This window comes from Pan troglodytes, chromosome 7, assembly GCF_028858775.2.
Source record: "Pan troglodytes isolate AG18354 chromosome 7, NHGRI_mPanTro3-v2.0_pri, whole genome shotgun sequence".
In the NCBI taxonomy this organism is placed as follows: domain Eukaryota; kingdom Metazoa; phylum Chordata; class Mammalia; order Primates; family Hominidae; genus Pan; species Pan troglodytes.
Window position 1 is genome coordinate 33,602,582 of NC_072405.2, and position 16,219 is coordinate 33,618,800.

Below are 16,219 nucleotides of genomic sequence, written 5' to 3' on the forward strand. Positions count from 1 at the left end.
GCACAAACTTGCACAGACACCAGGGTGAAAGCTCATGCATATGTGAAGGGTGCTGGTGTGGCCAGGCCACTTGGGCACAGAAGGATCAGTGACAGAGCTGGCTCGCGAGGAGACACTTGGGATGTTGGGCTGGCAGTAGTAGCTCAAAGGAAGCACTGCTGATTAAGGGTCTCTTTCTGTTCAGCACTAAATGTTCCCAGGTTGGGGGAGAAATGAGGGAGAGTCTTTCTGGTGTTGCTGAGATTCTTTTGGAAAATTAGGTCATGACTGCAGCAGGTCCAGAAAGCCTGATTGTATATCTCCTTCAACTAGGTCAGGCGAGGGCCGTGGTTCCATTAACCTGTTAGTGGGCTGTGGGGCAGTACTTAGGACTGCCTATTTGTCTGCCAAGCATTGGTCATGTCTGTACCCACTCCACCGCAGGCTTCCAACTTCAGCTCAGGTTCTCTAAATCCTAGAAGTCTTCCTCCATATATCCACATTTTTAATCCAAACCTCCGGAGCACAACAAAAGCATAGCCAGGCCACTGAAGTTGAGGACCAAACCAAGAACTATCTTTAGGGTCCAGTTATTCTCTCAGAAGGTTAGGGTACCAATGAGGTGGAAATTAGGCAGATTTGACAGGGACCGTGCATTTTCCGGGTCTAGCCCCCATGTAAACCCTTGTGATGGTGAAACGGCAGAGATGGTCCGCGAGGACCCCGTGCAGGTTCCTAGGGTGGGATGGGATGACACAGGATGAGAAAGAAGAGATGGGAAGGCAGGAGGAAAGGAAGCAGGATTTGGCCACAGAACAGCTAAATTATCTGCATGGTTGCATGGAAGACTCTGCTATTACTGCAGCCTCCCTTTAGTTTTTGGCAGAGGGCTGGGGTTTCACATTATCCTTTTCCCTTCCACACAACTCGATGTAATCATGTAGCTCCCAGGGGCAGAGAGAAGACAGAGAGGGCTGTGTGAACTCTTCCCTTTTTCTTTCTACTGCTTATTCTCACCATCTCAGGCCCAGCCAAAGCATCAATTCAAAGTCTCTAAGACACTAGGGCAGTCGCCTTATTTTTTCCAGAATCCTTTGCTTATGGAAACCACAGCTCTTCCAATCTTTTTATTTATTTATTTATTTTTTGAGACGGAGTCTCACTCTGTCGCCCAGGCTGGAGTGCAGTGGCGCGATCTCAGCTCACTGCAAGCTCCGCCTTCCGGGTTCACGCCATTCTCCTGCCTCAGCCTCCCGAGTAGCTGGGACTACAGGTGCCCACCACCACACCCAGCTAATTTTTTGTATTTTTAGTAGAGACGGAGTTTCACCATGTTAGCCAGGATGGTCTCAATCTCCTGACCTCGTGATCCGCCTGCCTTGGCTTCCCAAAGTGCTGGGATTACAGGTGTGAGTCACTGCGCCCGGCCTACAGCTCTTCCAGTCTTATCAGCTCATACCTCTTTTGTCAGGAGGCCAGGTTAATTCACTTTGTCTAGCCTCAATGGATGCATATTTTCCTATTGTGCAGGTAAAAAGCATGTGTTCAATTTTTCTAACTCTTCCATGTGGGCTTGGAAAGAATGTATATTTAAGGATCATTGGGTGCAAAGTTCTTTTTTTATTTTTTTGAGATGGAGTCTCATTCTGTCGTCCAGGCTGGAGTGCAGTGGCACGATCTGAGCTCACTGCAACCTCCACGTCCTGGGTTCAAGCGATTCTCATGCCTCAGCCTCCTGAGTAGCTGAGATTACAGGCGTATGTCATCACACCTCGCTAATTTTTGTATTGTTAGTAGAGACGGGGTTTCATCATGTTGGCCAGCCTGGTCTTGAACTCCTGAGCTCAGGTGATAGCCCCATCTTGGCCTCCCCAAGTACTGGAATTACAGGTGTGAGCCACCATGCCTGGTGGCAAAGTTCTATATATGGTAATTAGGTTCTAATTTCTGAGTCATTTTTCAGGTTTGCTATATGCTAACTTTTTTTTCCTGCTTTCTCTGTTACTGATAGAACTGTGTTAACTCTTCCACCATGATTGTAGTTTGTGTCTCTTTACGGTGATGTCAGCTGTTTGCTTTATGTTTTCTGAGACTTGTTTTTAGGTGCCTGCTAATTTAGAATTGTTGTGTTAAACAGTTCTAACTTTTAATTCCTATTTATTAAACCTTTATCATTGTCTTACTCTGTAGTAACATGCTATGTCTTACTCTGTGTTGTGTAAAATTGCAGCCAACTCACTGGCAAGTCCCAGGGCTTCAATTTTTGTCCTCCTGGCTCCACAAGGCCATCAGAAATGCTGCTCAGCTTCTCAGCCACTCAGGAATCCTTTCTTTTTTTGTTGTTGTTGTTGTTTTTTGTATTTTTTGGAGATGGAGTCTTGCTCTGTCGCCCAGGTGGAGTGCAGTGGCTCAATCTTGGCTCACTGTGATCTCCGTCTCCCGAGTTCAAGCGAGTCTCCTACCTCAGCCTCCTGAGTAGTTGGGATTACAGACACCCGCTGCCATGCCTGGCTAATTTTTGTATTTTTAGTAGAGACGGGGTTTCCCCATGTTGGCCAGGCTGGTCTCCTGGCCAACTCCTGACCTCAGGTGATCCGCCCACCTTGGCCTCCCAGTGTTGGGATTACAGGTGTAAGCCACCGCACCTGGTCAGGAATTCTTTCTTAAATCAGCAGATGGATGCCCCAAGCAGAAAGCAGCCCCAGATGCTGAGCTGGTCTTTTTAGGTTTTGGTCTCTTTCAGATTTTGACCTGGTAATTCTTCACTGCCATGTTAGTTCGTGTGTGTGTGTGTGTGTGTGTGTGTGTGTGTGGCGGGGGCGGGGTGGGGCAGTGTATATGTTTGTGTGTGTTGTTTTGTCAAGCTTTTCTAATTGTCCTACAGAGTGTGGGAGGGAAGAATGGAGACTTGGTCTGAAATAAAGTAGGTAATGTCTTTTGTTTTTTGTTTTTTTTTCTTTGAGACAGGGCCTTGCTCTGTCACCCTAGCTGGAGTAGTGTGATCATAACTCACTGCAGCCTTGAGCTCCTGGTCTCAAGCTATCCTCTTGCCTCAGCCTCCCAAGTAGCTGAGATTATAGGCATGTGCCACCACACCCAGCTAATTTATTTATTTATTTTAATGGAGACAAGGTCTCACCAAGTTGCTCAGGCTGATCCCAAACTCCTGGCCTCAAATGATCCTCCTGCCTCAGCCTTCCAAAGTGTTGGGATTGTAGGCATAAGCCATAGCACCTGGCCCGGGTGATACCTTTAAAATATTTCTTCAAATTTTTTTTCATTTTTATGTGACCTCAGCGTATTTTTAAGAAATAGTTAATTGAAACACTTTGTCCTGTTAGGGTTCATATCAATAGTAATTTTAAGGATGAGTGTGGTGGCTCACTCCTGTAATCCTAGCACTTTGGTAGGCTGAGATGGGAGGATCCCTTGAGGCCTAGAGTTCAAGACCAGCCTGGGCAACATAGTGAGACCTTGTCTCTACAAAAAATTTAAAACTTAGCCAAGCATGGTGACACGCACCTGTAGTCTCAGCTACTTGGGAGGCTAAGGTGGGAGGATTGCTTGAGCCTGGGAGGCAGAGGCTGCAGTGAGCTGACCACACCCACTACACTCCAGCCTGGGCAACAGAGTGAGACCCTGTCTCAAAAAGAAAAAAAACAAGTACTTTTAAGTGTGCTCACTATAATTTACCAAGAGTTCTCCAGTTGGCCTATAAACATTCCTCAAGACAGCATCCCTATGGACCAAGCTAAGGGGGTCACTGAGCTTAGTTGAATATAAATATAAACACAGATACATTCATTTCAAATACCATGCACTTGAGTCCAAACAGTCCAAAACCCACAGTGCTTCTAGTATATTACAGCTCACACTACGATATGCTTGTAGGATGTGCTGGCCCATTTGACAGTCACACAAAAATGGTTAATTTCTTCAGTTATGGTGATCCAGATGCTGTAGTCCTGCCCGCAAGAAACCGCTCTTCTTAACTGCTACCATAACATTTTTGCTGCGTCAGCCGTAGAACTTTTTCATCTCAAAGGACGTCAGTGCCTGTTCTTTAAAAGTAAGCACGTGTCAAGGTGTGAAGGGGAGGGAGGTTGAGAACACTTGAGCCTGCACCGTGAGCTTACTGAGTTCATTAACCACCAAGGGGCAGGTCAGCTTGACAGAGAGATTACTATATTGGATTATATTTTTCAATAGTGTTCATTTTCTGGGATTAATTTTTAAAATCGTGCCTACCTTGCCAGATGTCCCATGATAGGTCCTTGTATCTGCTAAGCACTTAGAGTTCTTGGCTTGATTCTCAAATTCCTTTATAATTTAAGGCAGCTCGAGGCAAGGGCAGGAGTGCTTTGCAAACATGAAACGCGATGGGAATGCTGAGTAATCACTTGTCTTCTACCCCTCCTCTCCTAGTCCCTCTTAACTTTAGAAAAATAAACACAATGAAAACGCCAACAGTCCTGCCGGGTGGAACTGAAGGGTGACACCGGCACTGTATTGTGGCCCTGGGATTCGTGTCTTCCAGCTTCCTGTCGGAGCTGACTTTGGGGCGCTCCCTCTGCACTCTGCCCCACCCTGCCCTCGAGATGTCTGCATACCAGATCTGTGTGTGTTTTTCCAGCGTGGACATGAATCCACCCAGACATGAAACATTTTTTCTGCCCACCGCCCGGGACAGAATACTATTTTTGATTCTCCTTTTTCTGTTTCCTGCCGTGTGGTTGGCTGAAAAATTTCAGAAAGTATTGGCTCCTTGAAGGCAAAGCCTGCTCCTCCTTCATCTGCAGAGCCTGTGCCTCCCTAGCTCCTGGTATACGGCAGGTGCTCAGCAACAATCTATTGAATGATGAAGGTAAAATAGGAGACCAAGGCAAGCTGGTGTAGAGAGTAAGGGGGTCAGGGGTCACCTCCACAAAACCCTGGGTATTACAAGGCAGAGGTGCTGTTCCTTCTCTATGAGGGAAATACAGGGGGTGCTAATGTTTTCTGGTCCTCTGCAATTATAGGAGGATTTAGTCATTGCTGAAGTTTTTGTTTTTATTTTATTTATCTTTTTTTTAGAGACAGGGTCTTGCTGTCCCCCAGGCTGGAATGCAGTGACATAATAACAGCTCACTGTAACCTTGGCCTTTTGGACTCAAGGGATGCTCCTGCTTCAGCCTCTTGAGTAGTTGAGACTACTCGTACATGCCACCATGCCTAGTTAATGTTTTTAATTTTTTAGGAGAGGTGAAGCCTTGCTATGTTGCCCTAGCTGGTCTGGAACTCCCGGCCCTTAGCGATCCTTCCACCTCAGCCTCCCAGAGTATAGGGATTACAGGCGTGAGCCATCGTGCCTGGCCTTGTGGGTTTTTTTGTTTGTTTTTAATAACAGCTTTCTTGAGATATAATTCAAATACCAATCAATTTACTTATTTAAAGTATACAATTCAATGGATATTTACTAAGTTCACTATGCAGAGGGTTGGGCAAATATCATCACTATCTACTTTCAGAACACTTTCATCATCCCATAAAGAAGCTCTGTACCCATAGGTAGTCATGCCTCCCCTGGCTCTAGGCAGCTTCAAATTCATTTCATATAAGTGGAATCACATAATATGTGGTCTTTTGTGACTGGCTGCCTTCATTTGGCATCAGGACTTCATCTCTCTCACCCTCTCTCTTGCTCTGTTGCTCAGGCTGGAGTGCAGTGGCATGATCACGGCTCACTGCAGCCTTGACCTCCTGGGCTCAAGGAATCCTCCTACTCCAGCCTCCCAGGTAGCTGGGACTATAGGTGCTCACCGCTACACCCAGCTAAATTTTTATTCTTTGTAGAGACAGGGTCTCGCTATGTTACTGAGGTTGGTCTTGAAATCCTGGGCTCAGGCAGTTCTCCTGCCTTGGCCTCCCAAGGGCCAAGTGTCCCAGTGTGTTGGGATTATAGGCATGAGCCACTGCACCTGGCCCAACTTCATCTCTTTTCATTGCTGAGTAATATGTATTATGTAGGTACATTATATTTTATTCATTCATCAGTTGGACATTTGGGTCGTTTAGATATTTCAGCTACTGTGAATAATACTGCTGCAAACATCTGCGTGCAAGTTTTTATGTGGACATATGTTTTCATCTCTCTTGGGTAGGTACCTAGGAGTGGAATTGCTGGGTCATAGGGTAACTCAATGTTTAATATTTTGAGGAACTGCCAGACTGATTGAGCTTTGGCTCCAAAACAGGCGACCAGAGTCCAGATGAACGAGCTTCTATCCATCATCTTTTTTCACTCATTTGACTCTCTGGCCTTGCCCCTGAACTTCATTTGTTGCTAAATGAAGGAAAGAAGCAGAACTGACTGAGAAGCTATCTACTGCTCATCCGTTACAGGTCTCCAGGAATTATTTGTCTTTAGAGACTTTATCAGGAAACAGAATTCCTTAAGGACTGAAGTGAGCATTCTTGCCTTTCTTCATCTTTGGCACTGGCTTGCCCACAGTCATTTTTGTGTCTTTGCTTCTTTTACTGTGGAATGTATTTGGCAGCGAGGTAGCTGTTTATTACTGTGAACGTTCCTTTCCACCCCAGATCCATGGCAGAAAGTGCACTGACTTCTGGAGATGACCGGCCGTAAGGTCATTTATTCATTCAACATTATTTGCTGAGCACCAAGTATGTGCCAAGTACATTTATTGAGCATGAGAGATGTTCTGGGTACTCTGTGGTCTCTTAAGTGACAAAATGCAAGTTCCTGCTCTCATAGGGTTTACATTGGAGGGATAGACAAAAACAAGTAAACAAAGTAAGTAAACAAAACAATTCAGATATGTGCTTACAAATGCTATGGGGAGAAGAGGGTGGTATTGCAGAGGCCAGAGGTGGAGGACAGCGATGGAGAGGGAGAGGGAAGACTATTGTAGGTTGGTGGTTTTGTCCTTGTCTAGATTGACTGTCCCTGGGCAAGACATTGCAGCCGTCTTTGTGACAAGGACATTTCATCTAAACTGGAGTCACTTTTTGAGTCGAGAGTGATCAAATGTAAGTGCTTTGAAAAGTGCATAGTACCTTGTATGTGTCAGGTTTCAGCATCCTGTTACCATGGAGCTCCCCTCTCCTGTGATTAACGTCACTCCAGTCACAAGTGGTTTTAGGCCTGGAGTCTGAGGTTCCTCTAGTGCTGGTTTCCTGTGTTTAATTCATATCCATCGATTAACTCTTTTTCTGCTCCATAAACCACTCACAAGCTCATGAGAAAGGGCGGCTGGTGTGCTGGTGTTAGCAGTGATTTCTGGGGTAAATACAACACAATTGACCGCTGTTGGAACCAACACAATGAAATGTCTCAAAGGTGAGCTGAACTGTACAGAGGCAGGCACAGCACATATTATTTCAGGGCAATTTGTAAAGACTCGAAGAATAGCACAAGTGCTTGGACTGGAACCAGAGGAAACAGGCAAACCTGAAAAGTTAAAAGAAACAAAAAGAAGCGTTTGTATATGTACAGGAGTTCCCCAGAATACCCATGTTATTTCTTCTGTATAGAAGAAGTCCAGTTTTGGAATGCACTTTAATCAAAAAATCTACTTCCCTCTAATATGAAAAGGAATAAAAATGTATTAAGACTTGAGTTGTATGTGTTTTGAATCTCATTTTTATAAAGCAGGCCTTTGTGAGTAGGGACAGCGGACAGTGTTATGACAGGTAAGTTACATGGCAATGAATTTTGTCTGCATGTTTGCCAAAACTTTCTAACAGAGATATAAAAAAGAAGAGAGTGGGCTGGGTGCGGTAGCTCATGCCTGCAATCCCAGTACTTTAGGAGGCTGAGGCGGGCAGATCACATGAGGCCAGGAGTTTGAGACCAGTCTGGCCAACATGGCAAAACCCTGTCTCTACTAAAGATACAAAAATTAGCCGGGCATGGTGGTGTGCACCCATAATCCCAGCTACTTAGGAGACTGAGGCACAAGAATCACTTGAACCCGGGAGGCAGAGGTTGCAGTGAGCTGAGATCACGCGTGCCATTGCACTCCAACCTGGGTGACACAGCAAGACTCTATCTCAAAAAAAAAAAAAAAAGAGTGCTTTTAAAAGATTTTTTTCAAACAGAGGCTTAATCATCATCCTTTAGAGATGTGGTAATAGGAACCCTGCATTGGATTATGATACAGTATGGTATCTAACGTTTTGAGAATGTCTGTCTGATTGTCACATTCTGCTATGCTCTATGACAATTAATTCTGTAACACTGAAATCTCTTTATTGTTCCTCCTTTCTACTTGTTTCTTTCTCTACTTGGTCATCCATGCACAGTGGTCAGAAGCCAAGAGAGAGACAAAAGATTCAAAATTGCTGTTAAAAATCAGTTCTTAATAGAATGTGTAAAAGTTTACTGGACATAAGCTTCAATAGGGGTGTCCAAGGTATTTGTAACTTCCGTTTACTTTTGTTACCCGCTAATTAAAATAATTGAAAGTTTATTGTAATTCATAATCTATATAGTCTCCACGATCTAGGTACAGAAATACTGCCTTTCTCATACATAAATGGCAGTGAGCCTAACAGCTTGGATTTTATGATGCTGCGTGCAAACATTTTGGCATTAGCCTGGAAAGCAGATAAGGCCATGTGGCATTTTGTTGAGTGTGCTTGGTCACTTCCCACATCTGTTTGACCTTTACCTTAAGTACAGCTTATGAGCTACTACTGCTGGTGACATATGTTCCTGAGATATGTTTTTCAAAAGATATGTGTGGCAGTAGGAGGGTGTTTACCAGAGAAATTAATTAAAAGGAGTGTCAGTGAAAAGTCTTATCTCGGATTTAATCTTTAAAAAAAGTGAATGCCTTCTCCTATTTTTCCTTTTCAGGTATGTTTCAATATGCTTCTAAAATTCTAAAATTCCATCTTTATTTATTTTTTTGAGACAGAGTGTTACCCTGTCTCCCAGGCTGGAGTGCAGTGGTGCAATCTTGGCTCACTACAACCTCTGCCTCCTGGGTTCAAGTGATTTTCATGCCTCAGCCTCCCGAGTAGCTGGGATTACAGGCACATGCCACCACGCCCAGCTAATTTTTAGTAGAGACGTGGTTTTGCCATGTTGGCTAGGCTGGCCTCAAACTCCTGGCCTCATGTGATCTGCCCACCTTGGCCTCCCAAAGTGCTGGGATTGCAGGTATGAACCACCAACCCTAAAATTCCATCTTTAAAAATGTACGTGATTCAGGTATAGGCATATATGGAATTTTCTACTGTAGAATTCAGAACTGTTTCCTGAGTGGTACCTTCATTCAGTTATTCTGTCATGAGTAAGTACTTGGAATTACCTATTTGGGCAGCTCCCATGCACCTAAGGAGGCAAACTCAGTCTGAAAGCAAATATGCTTTTGGGAGTACTCTGGAGGAATATTCCCAGGAGCTTTTAGCATTCCACAGATTTTGGACCGCAACAGATCTTGGTTGGATCAAGGGGTTGAAATGGGAGCAGAGTCCTTCCATCCCATGCACACACATACCTGCTCACAGCTGTCTTCACACCCCTGATTGCTGTAGCATTCACATTATTTGGTGCATAACCTTTATTTTTTTTTAAATGCGTTAGGTTATGTCCATATAACATCACGGTTGGGCTGGCTAAGCCTCGTTAAGGATTAGTGTAAGGAGAAAGCCTTAGAGGAAGGTTTAAAATTGATTGAGGGCAAATGATCATACTTCTCCTCTTGCTTATATCTGGAAAAAAAAAAGTTAAATATATGCCTCTGCTTCATACATAGTAATATAAGAGTCAGTTATTATCTTTAAAAGCATATATTGATGAAAGAATTTGAAATACTAAATAAATGGAAGCTGTCCCATGTTCATGGGTAGGGAGACTCAATGTCAAAATGTCAGTTCTTCTGAAGTTGATTTATAGATTCAAAGCAATCCCAATTAAAATCCCAGACAGTTATTTTGTGGATATCGACAGATGGATTCTAAAGTTATGTGGAGAGGCAGAGGACTCAGAACAACCAACATGAAGTTGAAGAACAAAGTTGGAGGACTGACACTACCTGATTTCACAACTTACTATAAAGCTATAGTAATCAAGACTGTGGTATTGGCAGAACACTAGACAAACAAATCTACTGAACAGAACAGAGAGCTCACAAATAGACCCACACAAATATAGTCAGCTGACCTTTGACAAAGAACAAAGGCAATACAATAGAGAAAAGATAGTCTTTTTAACAAATCGTGCTGGAACAACCTGACAACCACATGCCAAAATAATAATTTAGACACAGACCTTTCACCCTTGACAAAAAATAAGTCAAAATAAATTCAAGACCTAAATGTAAAATATAAAGGTGTAAAACTCTTAGAATATAATAACATGGAGAAATGTAAATGACTTTTGATATGGGGGTAACTTTTTAGATATAACACTGAAAACACAGTTATATGAAAGAAATAAGTGATAAACTGGACTTTATTAAAATTTAAAACTTCTGCTCTGCAAAAGATAATGTCAAGAGAATGAGAAGTTAAGCGACAGTATGGAAGAAAATTTTGTAAAAGAGAAATTTGAGGGTGGGCACAGTGGCTCACACCTGTAATCTCAGCATTTTGGGAGGCCGAGGTGGGCAGATCACGAGGTCAAGAGATAGAGACCATCCTGGCCAACATGGTGAAACCCCGTCTCTACTAAAAATGGTAAAAATTAGCCGGGCGTGGTGGTGGGCAGCTGTAATCCCAGCTACTTGGGAGGCTGAGGCAGGAGAATTGCTTGAACCTGGGAGGCAGAGGTTGCAGTGAGCCGAGATTGTGCCACTGCACTCCAGCCTGGCGACAAAACAAGACTGTGTCTCAAAAAAAAAAAAAAAAAAAAAAAAGACATTTGATAAAGGACTATTATCTAAAACGTGTAAAGAGCTTTAAAATCCAACAATAAGAAAACAACCCACTTAAAACATGGGCAAAGACCTTCACAGAAACCTCGCTAAGGAAGATATATATCCATATGGCATGTAAGTGTGTGAAAAGATATTCAGCATCATATATCATTAGAGAATTGAAAATTAAAGTAATGAGATACTACTATGCACCTATTAAAATGGCCAAACTCCAGAATACTGACAACACCAAATGCTGACAAGGATGTGGAGCAACAGGAACTCTCATTCGTTGCTGATGGGAATGCAAAAATGGTACAGCCACTTTGGGAGACAGTTTGTTAGTGTCTTAGAAAGCTAAACACACTCTCATCACACAATGCAGCAATTTCTGTCCTTGGTATTTACCCAAAGGAGTTGAAAACTTACACCCACACAAAAGCATGCACATAGATGTTTGTAGCAGCTTTATTCATAATTGCCAAAATGTGGGAGTAAACAAGATGTCCTTCAGTAGGTGAATGGATAAACAAAGTGGTACATCCAGACAATGGAGTATCATTCAGCGCTAAAAAGAAATGAGTTATCAAGCCATAAAAAGACATAGATATGCATGTTACTAAGTAAAACGAGTCAATCCATATGATTCCAACTATATGACATTCTGGATAAGGAAAAACTATGGAGATGATAAAAAGATTCGTGGTTGCCAGGGGTTAGAGGGAAGGAGGGATGAAGAGGTAGAGCACAGGGAATTTTTAGAGCAGTAAATCTACTCTGTATGATACTGTAATGGTGGAATCATGTCATTATACATTTGTCCATACCCATAGAATGCACAGCACCAACAGTGGACCCCAATGTAACCTATGGACTTTGGGTGATAATGATGTGTCAGTGTAGGTTTGATTGCAATAAATGTACCACTCTGGTGGGGTATGTTGATAGCAGGGATGTCTTGTCAGGGGACAAGAGGTATGTGATAACTTTCTGTACCTTCTGCTCAGTTTTGCTGTGGACCTAAAATTGCTCTACAAATTAAAGGCTATTAAAAATTTTTAAGCATATAAGGAGACTTCTGTGTCATAAATATTAACTCTGTGCTTGAGTACACCCATTCTGTTTCACCCATGGAGTTGAATGATTCAATAGAAATGGTCATAGTAGCAGGAAACAGACTGCCTAAAAAACTTGTGTTTTATTGATGGGTCTTAGAAACCCATGAAAACTTCACTTCTCTTCCTTGCCTCATCTCCGTGTATAATTCAAGCTACAAATAAGAATGGACAAGGCAACACAGGAAAGTTTCTAGTTACAGAAAGATTCTTAGTCTTACTATGATATTCTGTGTATCTGTTCCTAATGTTTGTCATGCAACCAAGAATATTAAATATGTGTGTGTGTGTTTAACTTTTGCAATAGGAATATAGGATTTTAAACAACTGTATCTAGCAATTTGGTTAATCTTCTAAATGGCAGGAACAATGAGTATTACGTTACTAACCCTGAATACTTGTTTAGTTTTCACCAATGCCAGTTTAAGAATCTGTTACAGGCCGGGTGCAATGGCTCAAGCCTGTAATCCCAACACTTTGGGAGGCTGAGGCGGGTGGATCACTTGAGGTTAGGAGTTCAAGACCAGCCTGGCCAACATGGCGAAAACCCGTCTCTACTAAAAATACAAAAATGAGCTGGGTGTGGTGGCGTGTGCCTGTAATCCTAGCTACTTGGGAGACTGAGGCAAGAGAATCACTTGAACCTGGGAAGGAGAGGTTGCAGTGAGCCAATATCGCACCACTGCAATGCAGCCTGGTTGACAGAGTGAATCTCCATCTCAAAAAAAAAAAAACAAGAATCTGTTATAGTTGGAATTGAAAGATACAAAGGGTGAAACTTTTTCTTAGTGTCACTTTCATTGCTGACACTAAGTGTTTAATCAGGCCTTAGATAACCAATTTCGGTAACTTTTGAGTTTGGCCCCATTTGGTCTCTGCCAAGGCCCTGGTTACTCAGTGCCATGTTTCTCGATTATTCTAGCCACAGTCTTAGGGTTTTTCTATCACTCAAATTGTTTCTTCTTAACTTTTTTTTTTTTTTTGGTCCTCTTTCTTTTAAAGTCATCTTTTCTGCCATTTTCTTGGAGTAGGGAAGTTATGCTGGAAAACAAAATTATGTCTTCATATCAGGTACTATAGTCTGGACACCCCTAGCATGGTATTCTAGCTGTTTTGTGTGTCTCAGCTTTGGTTGTTGGCAGTAATTTAAGTAGTTGAGAGAGGTTCTGTTCTTTTTGAGGAGCACAGACACATTCTTCAAAAAAATAAGTAAAAAAGAACTCCAAATAGAGCCCCCCTCAGTCAGCAGCACAGGAACCAGAAGACAGCCCTAAGCACTGCCGATGGTCCCTGAACTGTGCCATTGGGTACCTTCCGTGTCTGACATTTTACATCCCTCTCTATGCCAGGCATCGAGCTACGGCCTTTCATGTACTGCCTCTCAGTTCTTACAATCCTGGGAGACCAGAATTATTGATGCTCTTTTAATCAATGTGGAGATTTAGGTTAAGAAACTTGGAGAAATTCATGCAGCTATTAAGTGGCAGAGCTGTGATTCCCACTGGGGTCCTGTGGAATCCTAGTATATTGTTCTTTCCACAACGTGCAGCCCTTCAGCAAATGACGTTTATACTTTTGGACATGACATAAAGTTTTCCAAAGGGGATAGGGTTGTTTTGCTTTTGAAATAGCCACCTGAAAAGTTCAGCAGCATCCCAGATGTGTCTGTATTGCGGTGAGCTCTTTCTGAACTTAGCTCCCCTCCACGGCTCTTGGCACACAAACTTGCCACTCTTACCCAGTGGTCTCGTTGCTGTCCTGGAGGGAGATCAGGGATTGGGGTTATACTCTCAAATTCCTTGAGGTCCCATAGCCTCTAGCATAACTCTTTATAAAAAGTGGACCTCATGTTGGTTGATTAATTGTACATCTCTCTCATTTGTCTTTCGAAGTCATGCTGATGATAACAAAACCAGCATAAGAGTGAGTTGCAGCAAATTCGTTGCTCCTACTGACAAAACCACATGCTACCTCCTGTCATCTCAGCTTTCTTGACTGCTTGGATAAGCTAGAGAAATGCATCACAGAAGAGGAAAGTTAGACTTTTAGCAAGAATGACTAACCGCTGGCAAGATTACTTTGCTTTAAAAAGGAAAGAAAGAAAAACCACGTCCAGAAAATATAAAGCGAATTGGCCAAAAAGTAGATGATGTTGTCCAGGCTACAGGAAGTGTTATTTCCTTCCTCTCACTGAGCTTCCAGGGCTCTGTGAAGGCACAGAGGGAGGTTTCCTTGTTTTGCAGTGGAAATTTGGATATATCATCTCTCTATTTTGCTGACTGTGATTTGGTCCTCTTCCTCGTCCCTCACTGCCTGGACCAGGTCTCTCTGCTTGTCTCAGAAGGTATTTGCTGGTTGCAAATAGAAATCTCTGCCATCACCCTCTATGATAGGCAACCAGAATAAACCTTCTTGGCATTCTTTGCTACAGATGTTATGGGGTAACAAGATTAAAAATATTGTAATGTTTTTGTGGAATGAAATTTAAGAGATTGAAACTGTAATTACTTAAAATTGACAAGGGAAAAAAATGGAGTCCCCCAGAGCTGGTTACTGTGGAGCTAGGATGGAGAACCAGGCCTTTTGGTGTCACACAAGCTCTCTTTATAAAGAAGCAATGGCTCCTCTATTCTGGGCATTCTGGCCTCATAGGCAGGGTGCTTTAGCGCTGCCTGTCTCTGCCCACTGGGCATGGGATCCCAGGAGAACAAAGAAGGGTCACTCAGACCCTGCTATCCAAGTGTGTCTTGTGGGTGCAGGTTTCATTGCATATTCCTTACAGCAGTCTATTCTATACCTAGCCAGTGGCTCAAGAACACCTGTCTTTCTCATTGCTATATTCATCAGATGTTTACTCAGTGCCTGCTGCATGCCAGGCACTGCAAAGGACGGTTCCCTGTTTTGATCATTAAAATAGGGAGAATTAAATAGACCGGACACAGTGGCTCACGCTTGTAATCCCAGCACTTTGGGAGGCTGAGGTGAGTGGATCGCTTGAGGTCAAGAGTTTAAGACCAGCCTGGCCAATATGGTGAAATCCTGTCTCTACTAAAAATACAAAAATTAGCTGGGCTTGGTGGAGCATGCCTGTAATCCCAGCTACTCAGGATGCTGAGGCAGGAGAATTGCTTGAGCCCAGGGGGGCGGAGGTTGCAGTGAGGCGAAATCATGCCACCGTACGCCAGTCTGGCTGACAGAGCGAGACTCTGTCTCAAAGAATGAATAAATGAATGAATGCATGAATGAATAAATAAAGCCAGAAGACTTATCTCCTTTTTCACTTAGATGGTGTGCCTATGCGTGTATGTTTTATACTGATAGAATTCCATGGCCAAGCTCACCTGACCTGAGGGGTGGCGCATTGAGAAAGTGTCCTGTCTACTGTGCCCCAGCAGGGCCATGGGCCAGCTTGGTATAAGGGAAAGCAATGAGCTGGCAGGTAGGAGGCCTGTGTTTGTATCCCCAGCTTAGGTAGTAAGTAGCTGGGTGATATGGGACAAACCTTTTCAGTTCCTTAACTATGTTTTCTTTCTTTAATTAATTTATTTACTTTTTATTTTATGTTTTAAGAGGCAGTCTTGCTCTATCACCTAGGCTAGAACACAGTGGCACCATCATGACTTACTGCAGGCTCAACTTCCTGAGCTCAAGTGATCCTCCCGCCTCAGCTTCCTGAGTAGTTGGGACTACAGGCATGCATCACCAGGCCTGGCTGATTTAAAAAAATTTTTTTTAGAGACAAGGTCTTACTCTGTTGCCCAGGCTGGTCTTGAACTCCTGTCCTCAAGCGATCCTCCTGCCTTGGCCTCCCAAAGTGGTGGGATTACAGGTGTGAGCCACCGCACCTGGCCTCCTTTGTTTTAAAGTAAGGTTGTTATATTTTAGTGAGCTGTGAGTTCTTTCCAATATCTGGCTATCTCAAATCCACAAGATTGAGCTCAGATAATTAACCTGGAAGACTCATTTGTCTCACCAAGAAGTACAAAAGAATAGAATCATCTTTTACCATCTTTGCATCCCTTGACTTTCTGCCTTTGAACTTATTTTCAAAAGCCCCAGTGAGTTCCATGTGGAGTGTGGACATCTTGAGACCTGAGGCTCAGGAAGGCAGTGAGTGTGCTGCGCACAGGGAGAGGTGCAGCCACTGTCTGTAAGGAAGGATTTTAGACCCAGCCATTTGTCTGTCCTGTGACGAGTTTGCACCCAGCAGTTTCTGCTCACTGGCTTCCCAAGAGACAATCAGCTTCTATTGGAGGGACA

At 43.2% G+C, this 16,219-nt stretch overlaps 1 protein-coding gene across 3 annotated transcripts in view; it reads left to right on the forward strand.

Moving 5' to 3' along the window:
• The window catches only part of DOCK5 (dedicator of cytokinesis 5), a 229,664-nt gene that overhangs the window by 58,841 nt on the left and 154,604 nt on the right, over positions 1–16,219 (forward strand). The gene's annotated exons all lie outside the window — the stretch shown is intronic.